Source organism: Larimichthys crocea, chromosome XXIV (assembly GCF_000972845.2).
Source record: "Larimichthys crocea isolate SSNF chromosome XXIV, L_crocea_2.0, whole genome shotgun sequence".
Classification (NCBI taxonomy): domain Eukaryota; kingdom Metazoa; phylum Chordata; class Actinopteri; family Sciaenidae; genus Larimichthys; species Larimichthys crocea.
Window position 1 is genome coordinate 1,292,273 of NC_040034.1, and position 22,530 is coordinate 1,314,802.

At 43.7% G+C, this 22,530-nt stretch overlaps 1 protein-coding gene across 4 annotated transcripts in view; it reads left to right on the top strand.

The window, feature by feature from the left end:
* Positions 1-22,530, top strand: part of plekhh1 (pleckstrin homology domain containing, family H (with MyTH4 domain) member 1) — a 99,223-nt gene that overhangs the window by 11,412 nt on the left and 65,281 nt on the right. For all 4 annotated transcript variants that reach the window (XM_027275178.1, XM_027275177.1, XM_027275179.1 and 1 more), the window contains one exon: positions 3,233-3,369. The gene's annotated coding sequence lies outside the window, so the exon portion shown is untranslated. The remainder of the gene's footprint in view (positions 1-3,232; positions 3,370-22,530) is intronic.

The following is a 22,530-nucleotide window of genomic DNA, read 5'->3' on the forward strand; positions in this document are numbered from 1 at the left end:
GATTTTGGTAACATACAGTACTGGAGCTTCCACTGTGGGTAACTTTCTCGCTGCATGACTCACCACATGAGATGGGCGTACGTTTGAAATACCACCGAAAAGTCTCACAGTCTCATCATGAACACGACGTCCCCGACAAACCCTCGTATTATAAAAGCTGTGACATCAACAGTGACGCACTGTTTGGTTCTCACATCAGAAACTTCGACATTAAACCAATATCACAACCCGGGGGAACTCATAGCTTGACATTTTACAATTATGTATTGTAATTTTTGTGATTAGCGTCTAAATTGAGGCTGTTTTTGTCTGTCAGTCCCCCCCCACACAGGATGTGAGTCTGTCCTGTTGACAAGCCTCTTGAATCAGAGCTTCTATCTTCTACAGCTTCTATCTTCTGCAATCATCTGAATAAATAACTTTGACACGATTAAAGGATGAAGAGTTGTGAAATAATAATGTTGAAACCTTTTTCCTGAGGTCAGAGAGAGAGAGAGAGATGGTATTTGTAGAGCTCAGTCATGATTTATCTCTGCTGAGGTAATATCAAGGTCGGCGCCCTGCAAATGTCTTTGCTTCAACAAGATGCCTTGAGCCGGATAAGAGGGTCTAAATCTCCCAGTTCAGCAGCCTGATGGATGAAAGTGTTCTATCTTGTTTATGCAACTTGATACAAGGCATCTGCTGGCCATGCTGTAACAACCCTCTCCGCTCACTGCTAGACAGTCAAACAGAGATTATCGAGGTATTTCAGATGCAAGAAATGCAAATGGAGGGTGTTGGGAAAGTACTGCTAGCCCAAAGAGAGTTGATGCAGCCTTTTTGTGAATGTCATGTACACTTAGTTTTTACTTAGCAGCATTGCTGTAGTCAAGACCAAGAGCTTTTGGGTGAGGCCTAGACAAGGCAGAGATCCTTCAAAAACTTTTTTTTTGGTCTTGAAAACTGGTCTCAAGACCACTTATTGAAGACCAATCTTGATTACTAAAACATCTGCTTGGTATGTCCACTTGAGGCTGGCCTCCAGAAGTGAGTCAGTCTCCATAAGTCCCCATGTCCAAATGTCCAACTTCACAGCAGAAATAAACATGTTTACAGCCTGGTACAAAAAACAGTTTTGGTCTCTGTAGCTAATTTCCCCGTTCATGACAACTGTACTGAGGGTGAATTTATATACAACTCACCTGTTCACATTATATTAAGGCTTAAAGTTATGCAGGATTAACAGTGTGGATGCTTTGTGGGTGACTTCACGCATACGCCGTCCTTTTAGCATGGTTGTAGTTTACTTTTTAAGATGGTATACACCCAAGAGAAGCAGTTTAGGGTGTAATCATCATCAGATCTCCTTGGAAACATCTGCACTTTATCCATTTTGACTCTTAGCTTTAAGCAGCACCTTGCTTACATGTAATATCTGACTAAACGTAGGCGTAGCTGAATAGTTCGAAGGCAGTTTAAGCTCATATCTGATCTTCAGGTCGCAGCACGTTAAAACCTTCAAACGAACGACTGATCTGGATTTATCATCTGTGTTCATGCCACATGTTTTAGCGTAGAAACACCTCGCTAAAAGACAGCATCGTATAAATCTGTCACGTAGCCACGTGACAAAGGTAGCGTGGATCTTCACGGTAAGTCCTGTGCAGATATAGTTAAATATTTAATTAAAAGTTACAGTGTATTCTGTTATTCAACTGTAACATTAAGGTTTCCAGATTGTGAAATCCAATCTATTAATCCCCTGATCATTTTTCTTCATGAAGAAAATACATTTCCAGTCAACTGCTTTAACTTTTTATGGCATCGAGATTCTGTTATGAACTCTGGGAAATTTTCCCTATTTTCCAGAGAGAGTGGACGCAAACCAGGGTGCAAAAGTTTGGCAAACCAGCGCAGGTGTGGACAGATGTGCTTATAACTGCAGCTTTTTTTTTTTTTTTATGGCCTGAGTTGCTTCAGCGGAGCCAAAGCCGACCAGCATTCAGTGTTTGCACCGGTGCCAACAGAGGGGTTTGTGTCAGATTAAACAAATAAATAAGTACGTTAAGGAACAGTGTGCCCTGCGGACATGCTGCAATCATTATATAGTCATGTAACGTACCATAAATCTCATAGCATGAAGGCAGTGATGAAGTGTGTTTGCTCTTGTGTGGGCTCCATATGCGAAGAAGCTGTCGACTGCTACTTCTTCTACATCTTTTCCATCTATCTTGGGCACAGTCTCACATTTTCTTTCCTCATTCATTCAGGCTCTCTCTCTCTCTCTCTTTAAGAAAAAAAAAATTACTGCAGAGACACAAATCGCCTCAAATAAACAGCTGCTTGCATAAACCTTCTATCTGTTTCTCTGCGAGTACACAGCGCTCGAATGGAAAAACAACAACGAGGGGGAAAGAAATAAAGACAGCTGAGGAAAGACAGAGGGGATCCAGAGAGAGAGGGAGGCAGAGCCTAAGCACCAGTAAAGGGAGAAAGTGCGGAGTCATGCTGTAGGAATGCTGGAGGGGGGGATTGCTGGCGTGACTGCCCCATTTTTCAGCCATAATCAGAGCCAGCTGTCAGTGAGAGGGCCCATAAGATGAAGGCAGGAGGGAGAAGGAGGATAGGGAGGGGACGGGGGGGTGAGTAGTGGGAGTACTGGGTTTTTTTGGAAGGAGTTAGAAGGCAGGAGGCGAGCAATAAGAAGGCGAAGTTGGTGGAGAAAACATCGAGACCGCTCGGCCTTGACTGCTCGGCCTGGGTTGGCTGCAGTCTCGAGCCAGGTTAAAGGAGGATGGAGGACAAAGGAGGAGGTGGAGCCTCCTGCCTTCTGCTCCTGCTTCTGGGCCACCTGCAGTAAATAATGACAAAGCAGAAGCTCCGAGAGAGACTCCACGAAGCGTGAATGCATATGAAGAGCAAAGACATAAAGAGTAATGAAATAATAATATCATGACGTCTGATTTTCATATTTCCGGAGCGTTATCACACATCAGGAGCAGATGCGTCTTTGAACGAGCGTACAGGGCAGTACTTTGCACATCTGCGGCTGTGGTAATGCTTTTGCTACCAGCCATGCCAGCGCCGCTACAGCCCCACAGCTCCGCGAATGTAAACTCCCCCTGGCGTGTTTATGTTTAGTCTACAGTCCCAAGCTACATCTTCCTTCCACTATATGAGAGCTTCTGTTATGTTTTGTCCTGCAATAAATGTTTTCGTCCTCTCTCTCTCTCTCTTTCTTGTCTTGTAGGTCAAATTCGTGAACTTGCTGCACCCTGGACGAGGAGGGGAGGTGGAGAAATCCTGATGACAGCAACGGTGACAAAGCGTCGTCAGCAGGAGGGGAAAAAAACAAATAAATCTGCATCGCAACAGCCGTTTCCTGAAGTAGGTATTACAGGTCGTATACCGCGCTGCGAGATATTTTTATGACCTATCTCTTAGCTTAGCGTACGCCGCGTACAATGACAGCACCACGTACTTTATATGACCCTCGGTGGTTTTAATGGAAAAGACTCCAGCGGGAGCGACTTGGCTTGTTGATTTTTGGGTGATTCATGGCCGTTAAAGGGGTGACGTCCTCGAAGAGTCGGAGCGCCAGCTTTTCACGTCAAGCCCACAAGGCTCTGACACAGAGGGTGCCCTGGAGACTTACAAGAAATAGTGTCACTCGCTAATGAACTTTGCAGCCACCACAGTGAACTCTTTCTTTCCTAAGTGGGTTAAAATAAATTACCTTGTCGGTTGCGTTAAAGCTCTGCCTGTACTGTAAGGTACAGTTTTCCTGGAGAACTGGTTCCTCGCCTCTTTGTGTGCGTGTTTTTCCCTTTAAATATCTTTTATATTTTCACAATGAGCTGTCACTGAAGCACAATCGAGGGCGCACCCAAGCTGAAGAATTTTTTAGAGGCATACATCACATCTCGATGATCTGACTATTTTAGGCCTCTGACAGAACTCCCCTTTCTGGCCACTTCCTGTGCTTTAGGTTTTGATGTAACGCGACAACCTTCAAACATAACCAACTCAGAAATCAACTCAGAGGGGAAATTACATTATTTAAAATGCCCACACACTTAAAGCCGGGTGCTAAAAGTGACAGCCCCCAAAGGAGAGACTTTCCAGGGTTGTGTCCTAGTTACATTGTAAATACTTACTGTACTCAGTATGTGCTCGTTTAGTAGTACACAGCAGCTCAGTGGACGTTACATTTCGTTTTATAAGAACAGGAAATGATACAAAACTTTTCTGGACTGAAAAAGAGAACTGCCGGGCCGTCGTGAACTTCCAGTTCCTCCCAGTCTTTGTGCAGTCGGTCCAGTTATTCTGCGCTGGTCTCAGTTATGTGTGGTGTATAGCTGAAACAATACAGCGCGAAACATTTTGACATGTCACCGTAGGAGTCCTCAATGCCCGAATCAGGCCCATAAGTTTAAACATATTCTCCATTGCTCTGAAGTGAAGCCAATGAAACTGCAGTTCCTCAAACGTCCACTTGATGCTCGATGCGATTAGCCTGGAAGGCGTAAGAAGCAGGACTACAAACATGGTGGCGGCCAGAGCCACAGATTTTGAGCTTCAAAACGTCTCTTTATAAACCTGTCAGTGGTTCGAAGGTAACAGAATCCATCTGCCAGCTCCTCTAAAGCTCTAAATTGTCTTACCTTCTCTTATTTGCTTCTGTTTAAGTCTAATTAATTCATGAGGGCGTTTCCTGTTTTGGTGTGATTCACCTTTGTTCACCTATGATGGGGGATGTGCTCTGCTGGCCAATGGAAACACTGATGTGTGCGGTGTTGATGAGCAGTCAGCTCTGTAAGGCCTCTGTAAGTTTCCTAACACAGTGTAAACACACTTCAAATGAACATGTTGAGTATTTATTTTCTAACATGTCATGAATCATGTCATATTAGCTGTTTCAGTGTGTGAGTCCGGGGTTACGTTCATCTCAGCTCCCCGTCGGTCAAAATATTTCTCTGCCCTGAACTTGTTTATCATTCTGGGAACAAGTGGCCTGTAGCCTCTCTGACTTACAGCCAAGTACAAAGTGGAACGGGTTCAAACTTTTGGACTTTTGACTCGACTTCACTCGACAGTGTGTGTGTGTGTGTCGAGTCTGTCTTCATGTGGCCCTGGCTGGTCCATTATCAGAACCAAAGGGGCATGCTGACCCTGGCCAACCCTGATTTTTGGGAAAGTGTGGTGTGGACTATGAGTCATTAGTCCACCACCCACAGAACAAAAGGTGAGACCATGTCTGGTTTCTAAATACCCCGTGATGGTGAAGGGTCACGTTGGATTAAAGGTTGTTTTGTTGACTTGTGATGTAACACCGACTGATAAAATTGGGTCTTGGAGCTCTTTCATTTGTGTCACTGCTTCACACACTCACCAAAAACACGCCACCTTTTATCGTTTTAACTCTTCATCTCCAGCTCCTTACACAGATGAAGTCAGCGTGCGCTCATATCATATTGATTGAGGCTGAAGATGTTCCCCCCCCTCCCCTTCAGTCTCGCACAGCAGAGCTTCTTGGGTACTTTCCAGAGCACTTTCTCCTGTTTGGCAATCTCTCGCCTTGTTTACCGAGCTGCTAAATCCTGGCGACACCACAGACTGTGACTCACGCTGTGAACCCGGCAGTCATTTGGTTCAGGGTTCAGTTTACAAACAATATTGCACAACGTGTCCTCGCTAACCGGGGCCGTGGTCACACTTTGTCGCTTTCTCGATGTGCCCTCGCTCTAAAGATTCTCTTTCATGTCCGTCGTACGCTGGATCGCCGTCGCGCAAAAAACTGCCGCGCGTTCGTTTCATTTCAGCTTGATCGCGTAATAAAAGTCGAAGCGAATGAATCATAATGAAGCTGAACATTGTCAGGTTAATATTGGTATTATGAGTCACTCTGTGTGTGGGTACTTGCGATAAATCTTTTTTTATTTCGGAAATTAACCCATCTGATAAAACGCAATGTTGTTTTTGGTCACATTGTTTCCAAAATGGCGAGCGCCTACAGCCAGTCAAGGTTAACTGAGTTTACTGCAGGGCACCGTCTTATCTGTAAGCATCAGGTTATGACTACAGCCAAACCTGGTTCAGATTAGTTTCAATGGTCTCGTACAGATTTGCAGATTTCAAACCGGTTGACGTTCGACACAGTGTCTTTTTCTGTGAACGTAACACATGAGCGGCGCTCACTATCAGCCTTGTGCCACTGCAGGAACTTATGTCACTTCCTTTCTTATCTTATTGATGTGGAAAGAGGAAGCCCCCTTACTTTCCCCTAAGACCTACTTATCGCAGCGCCACAAAAGAAAAATGTGGTAATGTAATTTCAGAGCAGAAATGACCTGAATTTTTTGCACTTAGCAACCACCGAGCAGACGAAACTTTATTTATTCATTGATAACCGTCACATGTAAGCACACACGTGTCAGGCCGTGTTTTGCAGCACCTGTGTGCAGACGTATCGAACAGGATGTCGCGGGTTGTTCTGTGTGTCTCCTCTTGCAGGCAACCTACCCACCAACCTTGTTTTGTTTTTTTTTCTGCGCCTTCGTACTGTATGAGTAAAAGCTGCTGCTGCTGGTGCAGACTGTATGGAACATGCAGAGGAGGTTGAGACGAGCGCTCCACTCTTTGATGACTCTGTGTACAACATGAAGGCACAAGGCGTCTAAGCCGCTCAGCCGTTTAACCCATTCATGCCCACACAAGAATAAGTTAGTAGCATGAACGAACAACAATAGAAACAACAACTTCCTCCACTGCCTGGAAAATCCCACCATAGTTGCCTATAACATTTTTACACGCTTCACTGTCATTTCCATGATGTCCCACATTCGGACCAAAGATCTTGTTATTGAGGTCAAGATCTGTGTACACCATCTCCAGCTATGACATCTTGCAGATCTTATAAGTCAGTGCTGCATAAACAAACAAAGCTGCAGAAAACAAAACAAACTTTGTCATTTTTTCCATCTTTATTGAACCAAAGTTCAAATTTCTATGTCACATATAACTGGTGGTTTCAATAGCTTTATATTCAAATGAGAGGTAACCATGTTAAAATAAACTTCGCTGCCACACAAGAATACAACTTTAAATTACTTTAAATGAGTGTTTTCACTTCCAACATTTACCATGAATGCGCATACATACATGCAGGTTAGAGGACAATCACAGTTATGGCAAATAGGTTTGGGTTAGGCAAATAAAGGTCTTGCTGAAAGGGTAACTTTAAGGGGTGACTGCCCTCTCTGGTTGAAAGAAAGTCTGTTCCACCTCTCAGTTGCACCAGCCAAACCAACAAAAACAAAAGTTGGGTGTTGTAGCGCGTGCAGACAGGATACAACGCTGAGGTAAAAATGCAAGTTTTTCCATTCCTTTGAGTCGGGGTAGTTTGTTTTGGTTTGTAGTGATACGCGCCAAAAAAAAACATAGCAACCTTGGGTGAAGAAGTTCAGCCGGATACAACTTTTGCAACAACCAGATTGCAACAACAACTAAAAAATTATTAATTGTTCATTCTTTGACAGGATGTGAACTCGCTATTCACCACAACACCACACTTGGGCCACACTAGTTCCTGCATTGATACTAAACATTGAAATGATCAAAAAACAAAAATTTAGCCGAGTATAAACCTTGTAGACCTACCCTAACATCTTACCTTATTTAATCACAGCTGATTAAAACCATTTTACCATCCCTACAGACATCACTGACTCCCACTTTAAGCGTTTATTCAGTGTCTATCACTCTTGTTTGTCTAGCGAGCGCTCAGCTAAGTGGGTTTTAAATGGTGCTGCGTTACTTCCTCTTGTAACCTGTTAATGGCATAAACAGCCAGCCAAAACATCCGCTGGAGAGCAACACAAACAACGCAGCTGGAGGTCGCTCGACCTCGGAAAGTATTTGAACTACTTAAGAAAGTGAGCGTGCTTCTTATCGAATCGTAAATCATCGCAACATAACGGAGGAGCGTTTATACGCAGATGACTTGTTTCTGTTCATGTACAGGGAGGAGGTTGTGTAACACATGGTTTTGCTAAAATGCAAATGCTATGAAAATAATGTCACCAAATCATAGCAACAAGCCCCGATATTTTCCTGTAGTGGTGCTTAAACTCTGCTATTTCTGCTTGGCCCTGTTTATTTTTGGGGAGGGAGGCAGCCTGGAGGACGAGGGACTGTGGACACATAATCCCCCCAGAAAAGTGATTTATTTATGAATTCCAATGCAGAACCTCCCCTCCTGAGAGCCGGGCCAGCCTGCCAGAAGTCATTGGCTGATGTTTACAGGACTGGATTGGCTAATTCCCATGGTGCAGTGTGCCTGCAGCTCTATCTTATTTATACAAGGCCTGATATGGGAGAACAGAGGGGTTTATTTTGGGATATTCCCCATAGATGGATCCAATTTCTCCAACTGGAGTGGTTTCCTCCATACGTGCTCCGCTTCAGGTTCTGCACGCCCCGCGTGCGGACGCTCGCTGGAGTTTAAAAGTGCCGCAGAGGAAATCATGCGGCAGCATCTCGAGTCGGACTCGTGACAATAGACTGAGTTCAGGGACTACACAGGAAGTTGAATATTAGTCTCATAAAAAAAAGTGCATTGTTCTTTTGTCAAAACAAAAACCTGACGTCGAGTGAATTCATCACTTCATGTTCCTCCAACATGATTCACAATCCTCCAAAAAGAATTAGATCATCTTGATGAGCAGCTTTATCTGCTGTGAGCAGATTTAATGATGTGACTGTGATGATATTTACCTATCAATCACAATCAGAATATTCGACACCTCTTCAGTCACCTACAGACGTAGATATGCAAAGCTTTCGAGCGTCAGAATTTGTTTTTTCTCATGCACTCAACGAGCAGCTAGATGAGTCATTTTTGGTAAAGGGATGACGTTGAATTAGAAGCACGGCTCTTACCGTCTGTAAATGTTTTAATTATAAAGCACAAACACACAGACCATATTTGTGATGTTGAAGCAACATCTGCTTTTTATCAGACCCCTTTAACTCATTATCGCCAGGTTAAACTCGTGTTCGGTGACGTGTGTTGCCAGAAAAACACCTTGCACCTTCCTGTTTATTTCTTTTTTTTTTTCTCCCAGCCTCCCCCCCCTCCTCTCTCACACATCCGTCAGTGATTTAATGATTATATAAAAGGAATAAGGGCATTATGGGAAAGGAGTGCTGGACGCTGACACCCTCGCCCAGATGTTTTTCCTCGCCGCTGAGGTGTCAGTCATCTTTATTGTTTTTAAAGCTGCTGGTGGATGACCAAGTTAGCCAGAGAAAAGTCTAAGAGGTCCCTCCCCGGTGTCATCAGTCCTCAGACTTTCTTATTTGTTCCTCTGAACTCTTTCACCTTTCCTGATAACTGATGATGTCACATAGGTGAGCTTTGCAAAGGTCTAGTGTTACTGAACGACGTGCCGCTCTGAATAGACACCCGTGATGAAGCGGTTTGAAGTTCTGGGGCAATAACTTCCTCAAACACGTCTCTCTTTTTTTTGTTTTGATGTCATAGCTGTTGGGTATTTTTCCACTCGCAGCGTGTGCCATATCCAGTTTCAGGTGCACATGCAAGTGCACACGTGCACCTACGGTGTAACATGACAGGAAGGAGATGAGTTATGCCTTTGTGTTGTCATGCAGTCGTGTGCAAACCATAATAGTTGCTCAGTTGGAGGATCTTTGTTTTCCCCCTTCACAAAAAAAACAAAAAAAACATCTGTAATGGACAACAGACTTTCTAATCAGCTCGAAGAGAGGAAGCCAATTGGAATTAAAACATGACTAGACTCCCACCAAGCTGTGACCACTGTCCCAGGGGGCATGGCTGTAGGAAACCCAAACGCTGTGATTATATTCTTGTAATCATTTGTTAGCTGTGTTTGCTGTGCTGTGGGATTAGTGTGTCTTGAGAATTTGGGAACTGAATATCCTCTCGAACGAGAACAAGGAGCGATGGAAACAACATAACTTCACTCTGAGGCCTGTTTGCCTCAGTAACAGCAAACAGAAGTAACTCACTGACATGTCAGGCTTTACCGATGATGGTTTGTGTACTTTTATACTTTAAATAGATTTTCTGTAGACAAAGGCCCAGTTTGCATCTGTAGCTTCACAATCAACAGATATAAAAGTCTTGTTTCTAAATATTAAATTGCCAAAACTGCAGTTTCTCAAACATCCACTTGAGGCTGGCTAGAGAACAAGTCAGTCTCCATAAGTCCCCATGTTCAAATGTCCAACTTCTACAGCTTGTAGCATCTTATCCCAGTGCTTCCAGTCTTTATGCTAAGCTAAGCCAATGGTAATCAACAGATATGAAAGTCTACATCTTGTCATCTAGAAATATTAAATGACTAAATGTTTCATCATCAAGTCATTGTTTCTTTGATGCATGTAAGTCGTCTGTTTTAGCGATATTTTAAGGTCAGAAACGTATAATTTCATTTGGTATGACGACTTGGGCAAACATCAAAGTTGTGTTTATGTTATAGCGGATTCAGAAAGTTGAAATTAGGGTTAGTCTGTTCGAGCACATTTCAGCACATCTTCAGGGTTCCCACGCGTCCTGTGAAACCTGGAAAACAGATGACCGATTCTCCAGTCATAGAAAACACATGGACAATGAGAGAAAACGTTGTGAAAAAGAAAATCTGTGTTGTCCTGGAAAATAATTTCCATGTTCTTCTAGCTGATGGACTTCAGAGCTCCACAAAACACCTTGTTAAAGATTTAATATTACTAATAAAGGGGCAAAAGTGAGAGTGTCATTGGCAGATAATAATCCTCACAAACAACTCAACTCTAACTTTGAATTGTAGATTTAGGGATGTAAGATTCAGTCCACATTTCTCTGTAGGTAAAGTTGAGGGAGCACAATGAATACTATAAAAATAAAATATAAGGCAAACAACACAAGAGAGTACAAAGATATAGTAATAAAAGTAATGACAGGATATGCCCGTATACTGAAATGTTCTCTATTTACTGGCGTGTGTCAGACTACCACAGAAAGAAACATATTAGTGTGGAAGGAAGTACCAAAAACTGCAGTTCCTCAAATGTCCACTTGAGGCTGGCTCCAGAAGTGAGTCAGTCTCCATAAGTCCCCATGTTCAAATGTCTACAGCAGAAATAAACATGTTTACAGCCTGGTACAAAAAACAGTTTTGGTCTCTGTAGCTAATTTCCCCGTTCATGACAACTGTACTGAGGGTGAATTTATATACAACTCACCTGTTTACATTATATTAAGGCTTAAAGTTATGCAGGATTAAGAGCGTGGATGCTTTCATTGACAGGTAGGTGTTGTTACAGATGACTTGTTTGAGCAACCAGGCTTCAGATCCGCCGATGATCCACGTCCTTGCCGATAGAAACTTGTGGTTGACGTCACGGATGACACATGCCATACGAACTGTCCTCTCTCTTGATATTTCAAAACACAGTTCAAGTTTAAAGATTTCATTGGTTGCTATTAGAAACTCTTATCCTGGAGTAGAGGAGCCATTTTCCTCTTCTTCCCTCTCTGACCAGTGGAAATAAAAACCAGCTGTCCGCATGGTTCAGGTGCAGGTAAACCAGTAAAAATAGACGCTCCACATGTGCACAGAGAAAATGAAAATACCTCACGGTTGGATTTCATCAAAGGTGGACATGTTTACACTTCTAATACACAAAGTACACAAAGAGATGCTCGAGGAGGAACGGTCCTTTTAAAATGAAATCAGCTTAACTTCATCTTAGGTCTTTGTTTATGTCACGTCAGCACCTTTTTTCCATTTTAGGACAATTTTCATTTTAGGTCCCTGAGCGTCTTCCTTGTCAACAAAAACGGTGATTCACTCATTAGATCTGCGTGTTTAAGCGTTGAGTATTGTTGCTCAAGTGCATGGCACCGGCTACAGGCCCTGATGTCATGTGAGTCGATGTTGTGCGTTGTCTTGTGTTTATCTAGTAATCACAGAGTTGACTGGATAAAGCTGCACGCTGTTCGGGGCTGTTATGTCCTGTTGTGGCGTCGGTTTAAAGTGGTGCAGATGGAGGATGTTTGCGTCATGTTTTGTGCATACAACTCGCATGTCTTCATAGTTGGGATTTTAAATGGCTCTGCTCTGTCTCTCTTTATTTTTTCCACACCTCTAAAACGCTCGAAAGATCGAAAGCTTCTCGGTTGCAACCTTTAGAAAAAGATAAATTCAAAACACCAGGTTACACCCACGCACTTTTTCAACCGAGTATTGAGAAAGTTTCAAAAAAACCACTTCCCCTTTTTTGTTTTTTTTCTTTCTTTTCTTTTCTTTGCAGAAAATGGCAATAATTCAACGCAGGCTCGACTCGCTCGTGTCATTGCGCCAAAGTGTCAAGTGCTGCATGACTCAGATCGGCATAATGTGTTCTTCCTACACGTCTGCAGAGGTTGTTTTTGTGCTGAAGTAGTTTAATGAAAAATTTTCTAAACGCTAGAACGCATAAAGATTTAGAATTTCATGAATGACCAATACATCCCATTTTTTCTTTAGGCCTCTTTCGGGAAACTCAGCTGATGATTCATGATTTTTAAACACCGCTTTTCACTCCCAGCATAAAAATATATGACACAGATATATGACACACACTTCTCCTCCACGTCCAGCTCCCCCTCCTCCTCCTCGCCTACTTTTTGGGTCGTGGAAACTTTATTCATCAAGACAGGCAGACCCCGTGATCTTCTCCTCTCCTCCAGTCGAGCCCCCTCTCTCTCCCCTCTTGCTCACTAACCCCAAACTCCTGTCAATGGTTTCCAGCTGGTCGTGGCGTGGTGGTTCTCCTGGGAGAGGAGGAACGCTCACTTGGCTCCAGGCTCCGACTCACACACCATCCAAAGAGCCTTGCTCAACCCCCTCCACCTCCACTCTGCTCCCCACCCCCTCTTTATTTGTTTAATTTGTGGAAAAAACCCATAAACATTGATGTGTACGAATGGTGGAAAGCGTGTGCAGGCAGGAGGGCTTGTGCGTGTTTGTGTTTGTAGTCCAAATTTCGCTGATAATGTCCAATATTTTACTGATAAGACGAAGCTGTGAGGTAAATAAAGGCGAGAACACGAGCTCTTAGCGTGGAGCGGTTTATAGTGACGTATTTGGCACTGCCACTGGGAATCTGCTGAGCGAGGTTAACTCAAAGTGGGTTGAGGGGGCTGATGGTGGAACCGGGGTACTTAAGAAGACTCATTTTATGTCTTTCATGTTATCTTGATGAGTGCAGCACTTTGGTCTGGCGGTGAGGAACTTCTAAATATAGCCAAGAGCGGTTCAATAGTGGGGCACTGCTTGCGTCACCACGGGTAAATATTTCTCTTTTTGGCAAACCTCGCAAACCTTTCCTGAACATTCAGCAGAAAAATCGAAGTGAGCTTTGGTCACGGCCGGCAGGTGGAGGCCGGAGTCGATGAAACCGGAGCACGCTGCGATTTAATAAACAGCAGCAGGGTCGGACAAACCGAGTGTTTACAGAAGGGGCAGAACACACACATAAAAGTGACCAAACATTCACAAACACGGCCTCAGTATTCTGTCTGTCTGCTAGTTTTCGGACGCCCCTGTGTTTACCTTGTAGGAGTGACGGTGATGACAGTCTGTTGTCATCGAGGTCAGAGGTCAAACGGGGAGAGGGGAGTGAGTGCTCGCTGCTGATGGAAGGACGGCGGTGCTTTGTCACTCCTTGTGTCTTGCTCTGAAGACTGAGTGTGTTTTGGTTTGGCTTGGGGAGGTTGTGTTTGTGTGAGTGTGTGTGTGCATGCGCTCGTGTTGCCTCGCAAGCAGACACGCTGCTGGGAAATAAGCGTGTGTGTTATGACTGTACGGCGTGCACACTCACAGATCTGCACCATCAGCATTCATACCTCCACGTTCAGTCCAATATCTTCAATTTTATTAGTTAATCATTAGTTAATGCCCAAATCTAAATGTTGTGTTTAAATCTTATCACAGACCTCACCCTGGTTATAAAATAATCACACTGTGGCACTTTTATTTATAGCTGCACTTTGACACATTTCTTACTCGTGCTCTAGATTCACAGATTCTCAGAGCTTTGCGTTCACACTGTGGTGTGATGCCATTAAACTTCTGCTTCGTCAGTAGTCCGGAGGACCTCCTTTGGCCCAGAGTGAACCCGTGTGTGGAAAAAACCCACAAAGAGACATATAACATCATCCCTGGGCAGCTTAGTCAGAGTGAGTGGTGAAGAAGAGCAGTGTGTGTTGTCTCTGCTCAAAGTCAAATGAAGGTGCAGCCTTTGCAGGGCTCTGTTTGTTAAGTTTGGTTTGTGGTGAGTCATTAAGTGAGTATGTTTTAAAGCCAGAACACATTTAACATGAATAATTTCAAGTCAGGAGATAACACAAGACAACTTTATCGAATTAATCTTCATCTGGATATCAACCAGCCATAGAAATGCTGTTTTGCTACATGTCGTACGCCACAATAATTTGTTCCTATCAGTATTTCTCTATGACATCATATATTCATGACAAAAAGAGCAGCAGTCTGAGTTAACGCTGATCTTCAGGTATTTTTATTTGTCTGAGTCTGATGCTCAAAAAACACAAAATAATCTGCTTCATCAGGACGTGTGGTTGCATGTGTGCGTGCAGTTTTATCAGATCTTATTGCAACAACTGTCATCGCACAGGAGTCAAACGTTGCTAAATGTTTACATGCAGAGATGCAGCGTGACATCACTGTAACTCAGTGAGAAGAAACACAGCCCTAAAAATAACCATAACTGCTCTACTTTTGGCAGAAAGCTGAGCTGGCAGTTGTGGGTGATGTCACGCTAACCAGCTGCTGGCCTCAGTGACCTATCTACCCCACAGACATGAAGGTCGTGTCGATGTTCTCATCAAACTTTGGCGGAAAAACTGTGAACTGTTCCTTTAATCTTTACTGACGGATTACCTGAAGTGATCCGTGGATTTTGTGGCCTCTCACAGGGGAGGAGGGAAACGAGCTCTACCGTGACTGAGCATGTCCAGGCACCAGCAGGTATAACGTAAACAACAGACCTGACCCCTGAAAGAGCCCAAAGTAATAAAAGAAAATATAATTAACGGAAGAAATCCAAAAGGAGCGAGCAGAACGCTGCGTGCAGGCTGCAGAGATTCTCTTGATGACGTCCATCCACGTTTTCTGATCCATTTCCCAGGATGACCACCACGTGGGAGGAGTATTAAATTCTCCTTTGAAGCATCTGCTACAATCAATCTCTTAAGATCAGTCTTCTGTGCTACAAACGTCGAGCTTAAGAGTCTTAAAGCTGTAAGGAACCTTTAAAAGTTACAGATGAAAAAGCTTGAACTTCTCTGCTGCCGCAGGTCAGACGAGGTAAACACAGCGCACCATAGTCAGGTTGCCCAGTGATCGGCAACCGGCTCAAGAGATTGCTGATAACTTGAGGAAATTAATCTTTTAATGGGAAATTTAATGTGCCAAATGTCGTGTAATTGTCATTTGTTGTTAGCCTGGGAACCAGAGGAATCTGCGAGCTTATGTTTCATTTGCCCTGGCAGATGTGTCTTCTCTCTCTCTCTCCAATCGCAGCTGTTTGTTTAATATGGGACGGGTGTGATGCTACAGCAGTATAAAGAATGGACGACGTATGCGTGACGTCACCCACAGGTTAGTCCTGCCTCTCTAAAGATCAGCAAAGACGGGGATCATCAGCGGACCTGATGCCTGGTTTCTCAAACAAACCATCCGTAACAACACATACCTGTCAATCAAAGCGTCCACGCTCTTAATCCTGCATAACTTTAAGCCTTAATATAATGTGAACAGGTGAGTTGTATATAAATTCACCCTCAGTACAGTTGTCATGAACGGGGAAATTAGCTATAGAGACCAAACTGTTTCTTGTACCAGGCTGTAAACATGTTTATTTCTGTCTAACATGGGGACTTATGGAGACTGACTCACTTCTGGAGCCAGCCTCAAGTGGACGTTTGAGGAACTGATGTTACAGATGCTAACTGGGCCCTTGTCTACAGAAAATCCATTACAAATATAAAAGTACACAACATGCAATGCGTTAACCATACTCGGCCTGACATGTCAATGAATTCCTTCTGTTTGCTGTTACTGAAGCAAACAGGCCTCACAGTGAATTTATGTTGTTTCCATCTCTTCTTGTTCTTCTTCAAGAGGTTTCAGGTTCAGTTTTTGGCTTCGTTTTCCAGACATGGAGGTTGCCACTTCCTGTAAATAAGAGAAAACTATCCAATATCTGTCCAAAAGTAACAGAGGTAACCTTAAATTTATCTAATCTGTAAAAAACTGAAGCGTCGTTTGCAGTTTTATGGCGACGGTTACGTATTACGTCTTGATATCTGAGCTGAGACTAGAGGAAGTTACTGGTCCCAGTCAAAGCATCGAACTCCTTTAAACTCTGTCCACCTGTAATAAATAATCTCCTTAAAAAACTTTATCGCCACATCCAAATCTTCTTATTTTGGACCAATCGGTAAATAAACCATAGCTGACACCGTCCTTTAAAGTCCAGCTGGGATGCGAACAGATTGTCTCAGGAGTTTTGTCTCGGACATCAGACAGGTGTCCGACCGGTTGCTCGGGCCCGGGTTAACCTCAAGCCCCGGGCCTGGCTCTGGTGCCGTAACGCCGAAGGTCAAAGGTTAATGGAGCAGAGTGGCGCCGAGCAGTCATCCCCCAGGATCCCGGGTGGATTTGGTAAACAGTGAAGCTGTCACTGCAGATTAATACTGAGAGGAGGTAGAACAGGGCCGAGCACACAGGGGGGCTAATGGCTCCCAACTCAGCCATGAAAGTGCCTGTCTTCCCCATTCTCCTCTCTCCCTCATCCCCACAGATAAGCCCTTCAGGCTTAGAGAGGGAGGAGGAGGCCGAGGGAGGAGGAGGGGGACGGCAGGAGAGGCAGAAAAAGAAGTTAAATCTGACTAACAAGAGGGCAATAATCACAAGTGTACTTGGCACTTGAAACTCTGGAGAGTGAAGAGAAAAGCATCTGAGAAGTTTCTTCTTATTGTGTGGACGCAGATCTCTGCCTCGAGGTCGCTCGCTGTAAGAGCAACAACCCCCCGACCGTCAGCCCTCCTCTGGTGGGGGATCTTTGGGGACTTTTTTTTTTATCATGAAGCGAGCTTTGACACCACGGTTTGTCTGTCACTGCATCTCGGATACGAGGGGGGCGGCACCCACCACATCACATATGCAGCTTGTGTATCGAGGCAGGCAGGATATTGTATGTCATGTCACTGCACTGCTCTAGATTGCGGTTAACAATCTCACCACAACTCATACGACAGAGAAACAACTAGAAGGATATAAACGCCTGTTTAAGGTCTTATCTTAGAAGATTGTGTCTAATTACATCATGTACTAATAATCCCTGCGGGTCAGAGAGGTGGTTTCCCATTTATGTAATATTTGATACAGGATTTTTGGCGGTTGAATTTCATGTTTTGGAATTTTTATTTTTTGGCAAATTAACATTTTTATTATATTATCTACTTCATATTTTATGATCAGCCCATTAAACACATTGGAAAGCATCCCAAGGCAGCCCTGTTTCCTACAAAATAAGTTTATACACTACAAATTTAGTTTGTTTGATACATTTTGGATCCAGTAAATATGATATTCATACATTAGAAACAGACTCAGGAGACCACTGAACTGATTAGTTATATTAGTATGTTTTCATTAGAGTATAGCTATTTTTCTACAGTAGCCCAGAACAGACAAACTAAACTCTGATCTAGATTTGAACTTTTTGCTTTTAATGTGAGTTTTTCTCAGCTGCAACTTCACCTCTAGGTGGCACTAAATCGGACACACTGGACCTTTAAAGTGACTCTGATTGAGTGTGTAAAGTTAAAGGCACACTTTAGCCGAGCGGCAACCTCCAACGCAGAAGTGAAGCCAAAAACTGCAGTTCCTCAAACGTCCACTTGAGGCTGGCTCCAGAAGTGAGTCAGTTTCCATAAGTCCCCATGTCCAAATGTCCAACTTCACAGCAGAAATAAACATGTTTACAGCCTGGTACAAAAAACAGTTTTGGTCTCTGTAGCTAATTTCCCCGTTCATGACAACTGTACTGAGGGTGAATTTATATACAACTCACCAGTTCACATTATATTAAGGCTTAATGCAGATTTAAACGTTTAAAAGTGCTTTTTTGTTTCCCAAAACATTCAAATAACCATGAAAATGTTTAAGAAAACAAATAAAAAAAAACATTGACAGTGACAGTTTTACATATATGTTGAATATAAACACGTTTCCTATATTTTAAAACATGTGTTTAGTTTTTTTCTTAGATTTTTTGACCTGAATCTGTTCATTTGTGACCCTGTGGTGTTTGTGCACATATGTGTATGTGTCTAACTATCTAAGTGTGTGTGTGTGTGGCCGGTCTGAAATAACTGTAGTTTACCACTCTTTCCTCCAATTACCCCTGATGCCCCCTCCCAGCTATGTTGTCAGTTGGCTTGCGGGGGGGTCCAGAGCAGAAGAAGAAGAAGAAGAAGAGGAGGAGGTGGAGGGTTTTCTCTGAGGAGTAGTCCATTGTACAGTTCACACAATGAGGCCGAGGCTTTGATCTTAGAGGGGTGCACCTCTCCTCTCTGTCTCCTCCATCCCTCCTCCTCCTCCTCCTCCTCGTCTTCTACTCTTTCTTTCACTTTTCTCTCCCCCCCGGTATTAACCTTGACCCTCCACGTACCGCCAAGAGGGCCGAGAGGAGAAAGAGGAAATGAAACACTGATTGAAATGAATGAAAATGTAATGAAGTAAAGAGTGGACTGGAGGACCGGGGGAATAAAAAAAATCAGTTGTTATATTCACTCTCGTCCTTCCTTATTAAAAGGCCCGGGGGACGTACTGAGATGACCCCTGACAGATTGTTTGTGGTATATTGTTCAGCCGCCCTCATCTCTCTGCTGACACAGAGCAGGTGCTGTTAGGCGGAGGCTTGATCTGAGGATATGGAGGCTCAGCAATGGGAGGGTTTGCTGTACGGACCCTATACGTCCCCCCTGATGGAGCATGTCGGGTCAATATTTTCTATACGTTTTGTGACTGCAATGCAAATTCTGCTGCACCAATTCAACCATTCTCTCTCGCTCGTTCTGGCCCCATCATGTCCTGAAAACACAGCGCTAACCCCCCCCTACCGCCGCCTCTTACCCTAACCCTCCCACCAATAGCCCAATGCTCCAGTGAACGTCTATAGATTCCTGGATCTGCACAGCGTTGCATTGTCTGCCTTCCTCTGGCTTTCCGCCAAGAACCGAGCCAAGCTTTTTTGGAAAAGTTGTACTTCACCAGAGCCCTAATCTTTTCTCTCTCTCTCTCTCTATGCTCCGCTTCTTTTCTTGCTCCCCTCCCTCCTCCATTCTTTCTTTTCTTCTCCCCCGGCTCGGCTGTTTTCTTTATGCCACAGAGCTCTGCAAGTATTTACAGATGCACTGGCATTGAGGCTTATTGTCTGCAGGACTGGATGGAGTGCAAAAGGCGGAGTGGAGGGGTGGTGCTGTGGCTGCTGAATAAACAAGGACATGCATGTTGTACAGTAGATCTGAGATATGCTCACTACTTTTTTTAAGTAAAGTATGTTGCCCGTAAAACCTTTTACTCACCTTCATGCATACGAAATCTGCATCATCAGATACCGCATCTGATGATACAGATTTCGTATCCATCTCTGGGATCTTTCTGCCACCAGCCCAGCACACTGGAGGTGAATGAATTTGAACTTGTGGTGATTAAATCTTCCACAGTAACACCTCTTTCCATGGTACTCCCATTTACTCTCCGGGTATTCCCCAGACGTCACTGTGAACGGCTTTTATTTTGAAGCGTTCTATAGAAGAAATACTCCCCATGACAACTCTTGACCACACGCTCTTTGACTCAGTGTAGGAGGTGAAGCAAGCCTGAAACGACAGCGATTATGTTTGTAAAAAACATAAACCACACCTAACGTAAGATTGTCCGTACTTGTTTTGAATTGCCGCACTTGACATTGAGGCTAACAGCCTGCCATCAGAAACTCTCCCGCGTCCATCGACCTCTCTCAAAGAACTCTTTTGACTTTTGCATATTTTTGTTTTCTTAAAGGTCCAAAGCGTGAGATTTTGTTGGTCAGACAGGTGTTTTTGGTGACTTTACCAACTACAATACGTCATATGTTTCATTGCTCTGATTGGTTGTAAGTCTATCCACCTGTGTCTGCCAAAATTAGAACAGTTATGGTTATTTTTCTGCTGTGAAGTTGGGGACTTATGGAGACGGACTCACTTCTGGAGCCAGCCTCAAGTGGACGTTTGAGGAACTGCACGCCACTTTAACTATTGCACCATTTATACCTCTAAAATCGAGTTTTGTAGCATTGTTTGGACACATTAGGTCTTCTTATTGGTGAAAATGTTTGCGTGTTTGCGTGACGGGCCTTTGTTTCTCTTTAACTTTGGGTCTTAGATGTTCAGATGCTCAGAAGAGAGGAGATGATGAGGAGAAGATGTTTCCAATCCAAGATCTGTTACTGAATTGATGGTGATCTTTAAATGCTATTTTTTTTCCAATGAAATCCCTCGCATTGTATTGCAGTGACGGCAGATAACACGGAGACTCGGCCAAATGAAACCACATTTATCTGCATGCTGTCAAATACCACAAAAGGCAATTTGTTTTTCTAATTTTGGTAAACTTCCCTTTTTTTAAAAATTCCTTTCCTTTAACTTCATGTGACTCAGTGACTCATTAACTTGACGTGATAAGACCTGTATTTCCTCAGGGCGGCTCAGAGGAGGAACTTCTTTCTCTGTTTTATCCCTGCACTCCTCCTCCACCCTGAAGTTGACCCCCCCCAGCTCACTGTCGCCTGTCCCAGCAGCACCCACACCCTTGGGGGGAGAGGTGGGGTGTTGGCGGGAAGGCGGCCAGCATCCCTGACAGCACTCAACATCCCAGACGTAAACACGGGTGACAAATGGGCCATGATATCAGGTATCAGGTGTCGGCGTGGAAGATTTATAAGGTAAGACAATGGGAGGCAGACACAAAAAGCTCCTATCTTACCATCAACGCTCAGAGGGCTGGTTCCCCACCGCCGCACTTTGGTCTTAGCAGCCATGGGGAAAATTATTTCCCCCTTCAATCCTCTCAGCTTTCTCATCCATGTGGCACAGATTAGCTGGTCTCACATAGCTGAATCAGATATTAAGTAGCTCAGCGGGAGGACGTGTTTTGGTGTGCTGATTGAAGACAGAGGAATCAAGACAGGCGCAAGCGGGCTTGTTGTGAAATGAAGGAAGTTCCCACTCATGATGAGGGAAGTTCGGGGTCAGATACAGTTTCGTTCAGGACTGCGGAGGCTGACGTCCGTGTCATCCTGTTTCACAGCGAGCAGCTGATCGACCTTCAATCGTCCTGACAGGAAACAGCTCATGTCTCTTTGCATTAAACATCTTTGATAGTTAATGCACAGGAAACGTGTGCAGGGGGGGAAACGTTAAAGAAGCAGACCACACAGATATAATCAAGGAGTGTAAAAAAAACAATATTCAGACAGCGTGTAGAGCTGAAATGATAAATTTTATCTGTTATCTGCATGCACCTGGTTCACAGTCTCTCCCTTTTGGTTTGGATTTCAACCTAAGGTCTCATATTTCAACTCTGAGACTACGCTTAGATCATACGTGTCTTTATGATGAATTAAAGCGGTATATCAGCATACCAAGTCCGATTCAGCATTTTAACTCCTACGATACTTCTATAAAGTCTGCATCAAAGCTCTGCAGTGTGTGGGATTTAGCGATACCTAGTGGGGAAGTTGCAGATTGCAACCAACTGAATACTTTTTCCCAAGCGTGTGAGAAGAACTCTGGCACACATAAAGAGCGAAAAGTCATACGTTGATCAGAGTTTGGTTTGTCTGCTCTGGGATACTGCGGCGGACTCTGTGGAAGAGGACCCGATATAAACGGCTCATTTTAAGACAACAAACACACAAATATTCATATTTTCAGGTTATTATACACTAATTAAAACATACTAATGAATATTCTATTCGATTCCTGCCAATAAATACTCAAATCTGACACACTTTTGACACAAAATTGATTTTTTCGGCCATTCAGACACTCAATACGTTGAACTTTTTAGCAAACAGTTGCATATTTACACATTATTCTTCACTTGAAGTCGTCTCTCTGGCCACTAGATGAATGTAAGTCATTCTTTTAGCTCTTATTTTTTTGGTCAGATCAACTCCTGAGGGAAATATCTGGTTCTACACGAGCGAGTCTCTAACTCTTTGGTGCAGAGCAAGTAGTGCGTGGTGGGTTTTTTAGAGCAAACAGTGACGTTACGAGAGAAGCGGGAGTGAAACAAAACAGCAAAGTCGTGGGCTGGTCAGCTAAACAATGAGCTCAAACTTGTTGTCACATTGTTTTCATGTTCTCGTTCGACTTTGTTCCCATAAAAATAGATTTTACAGCTG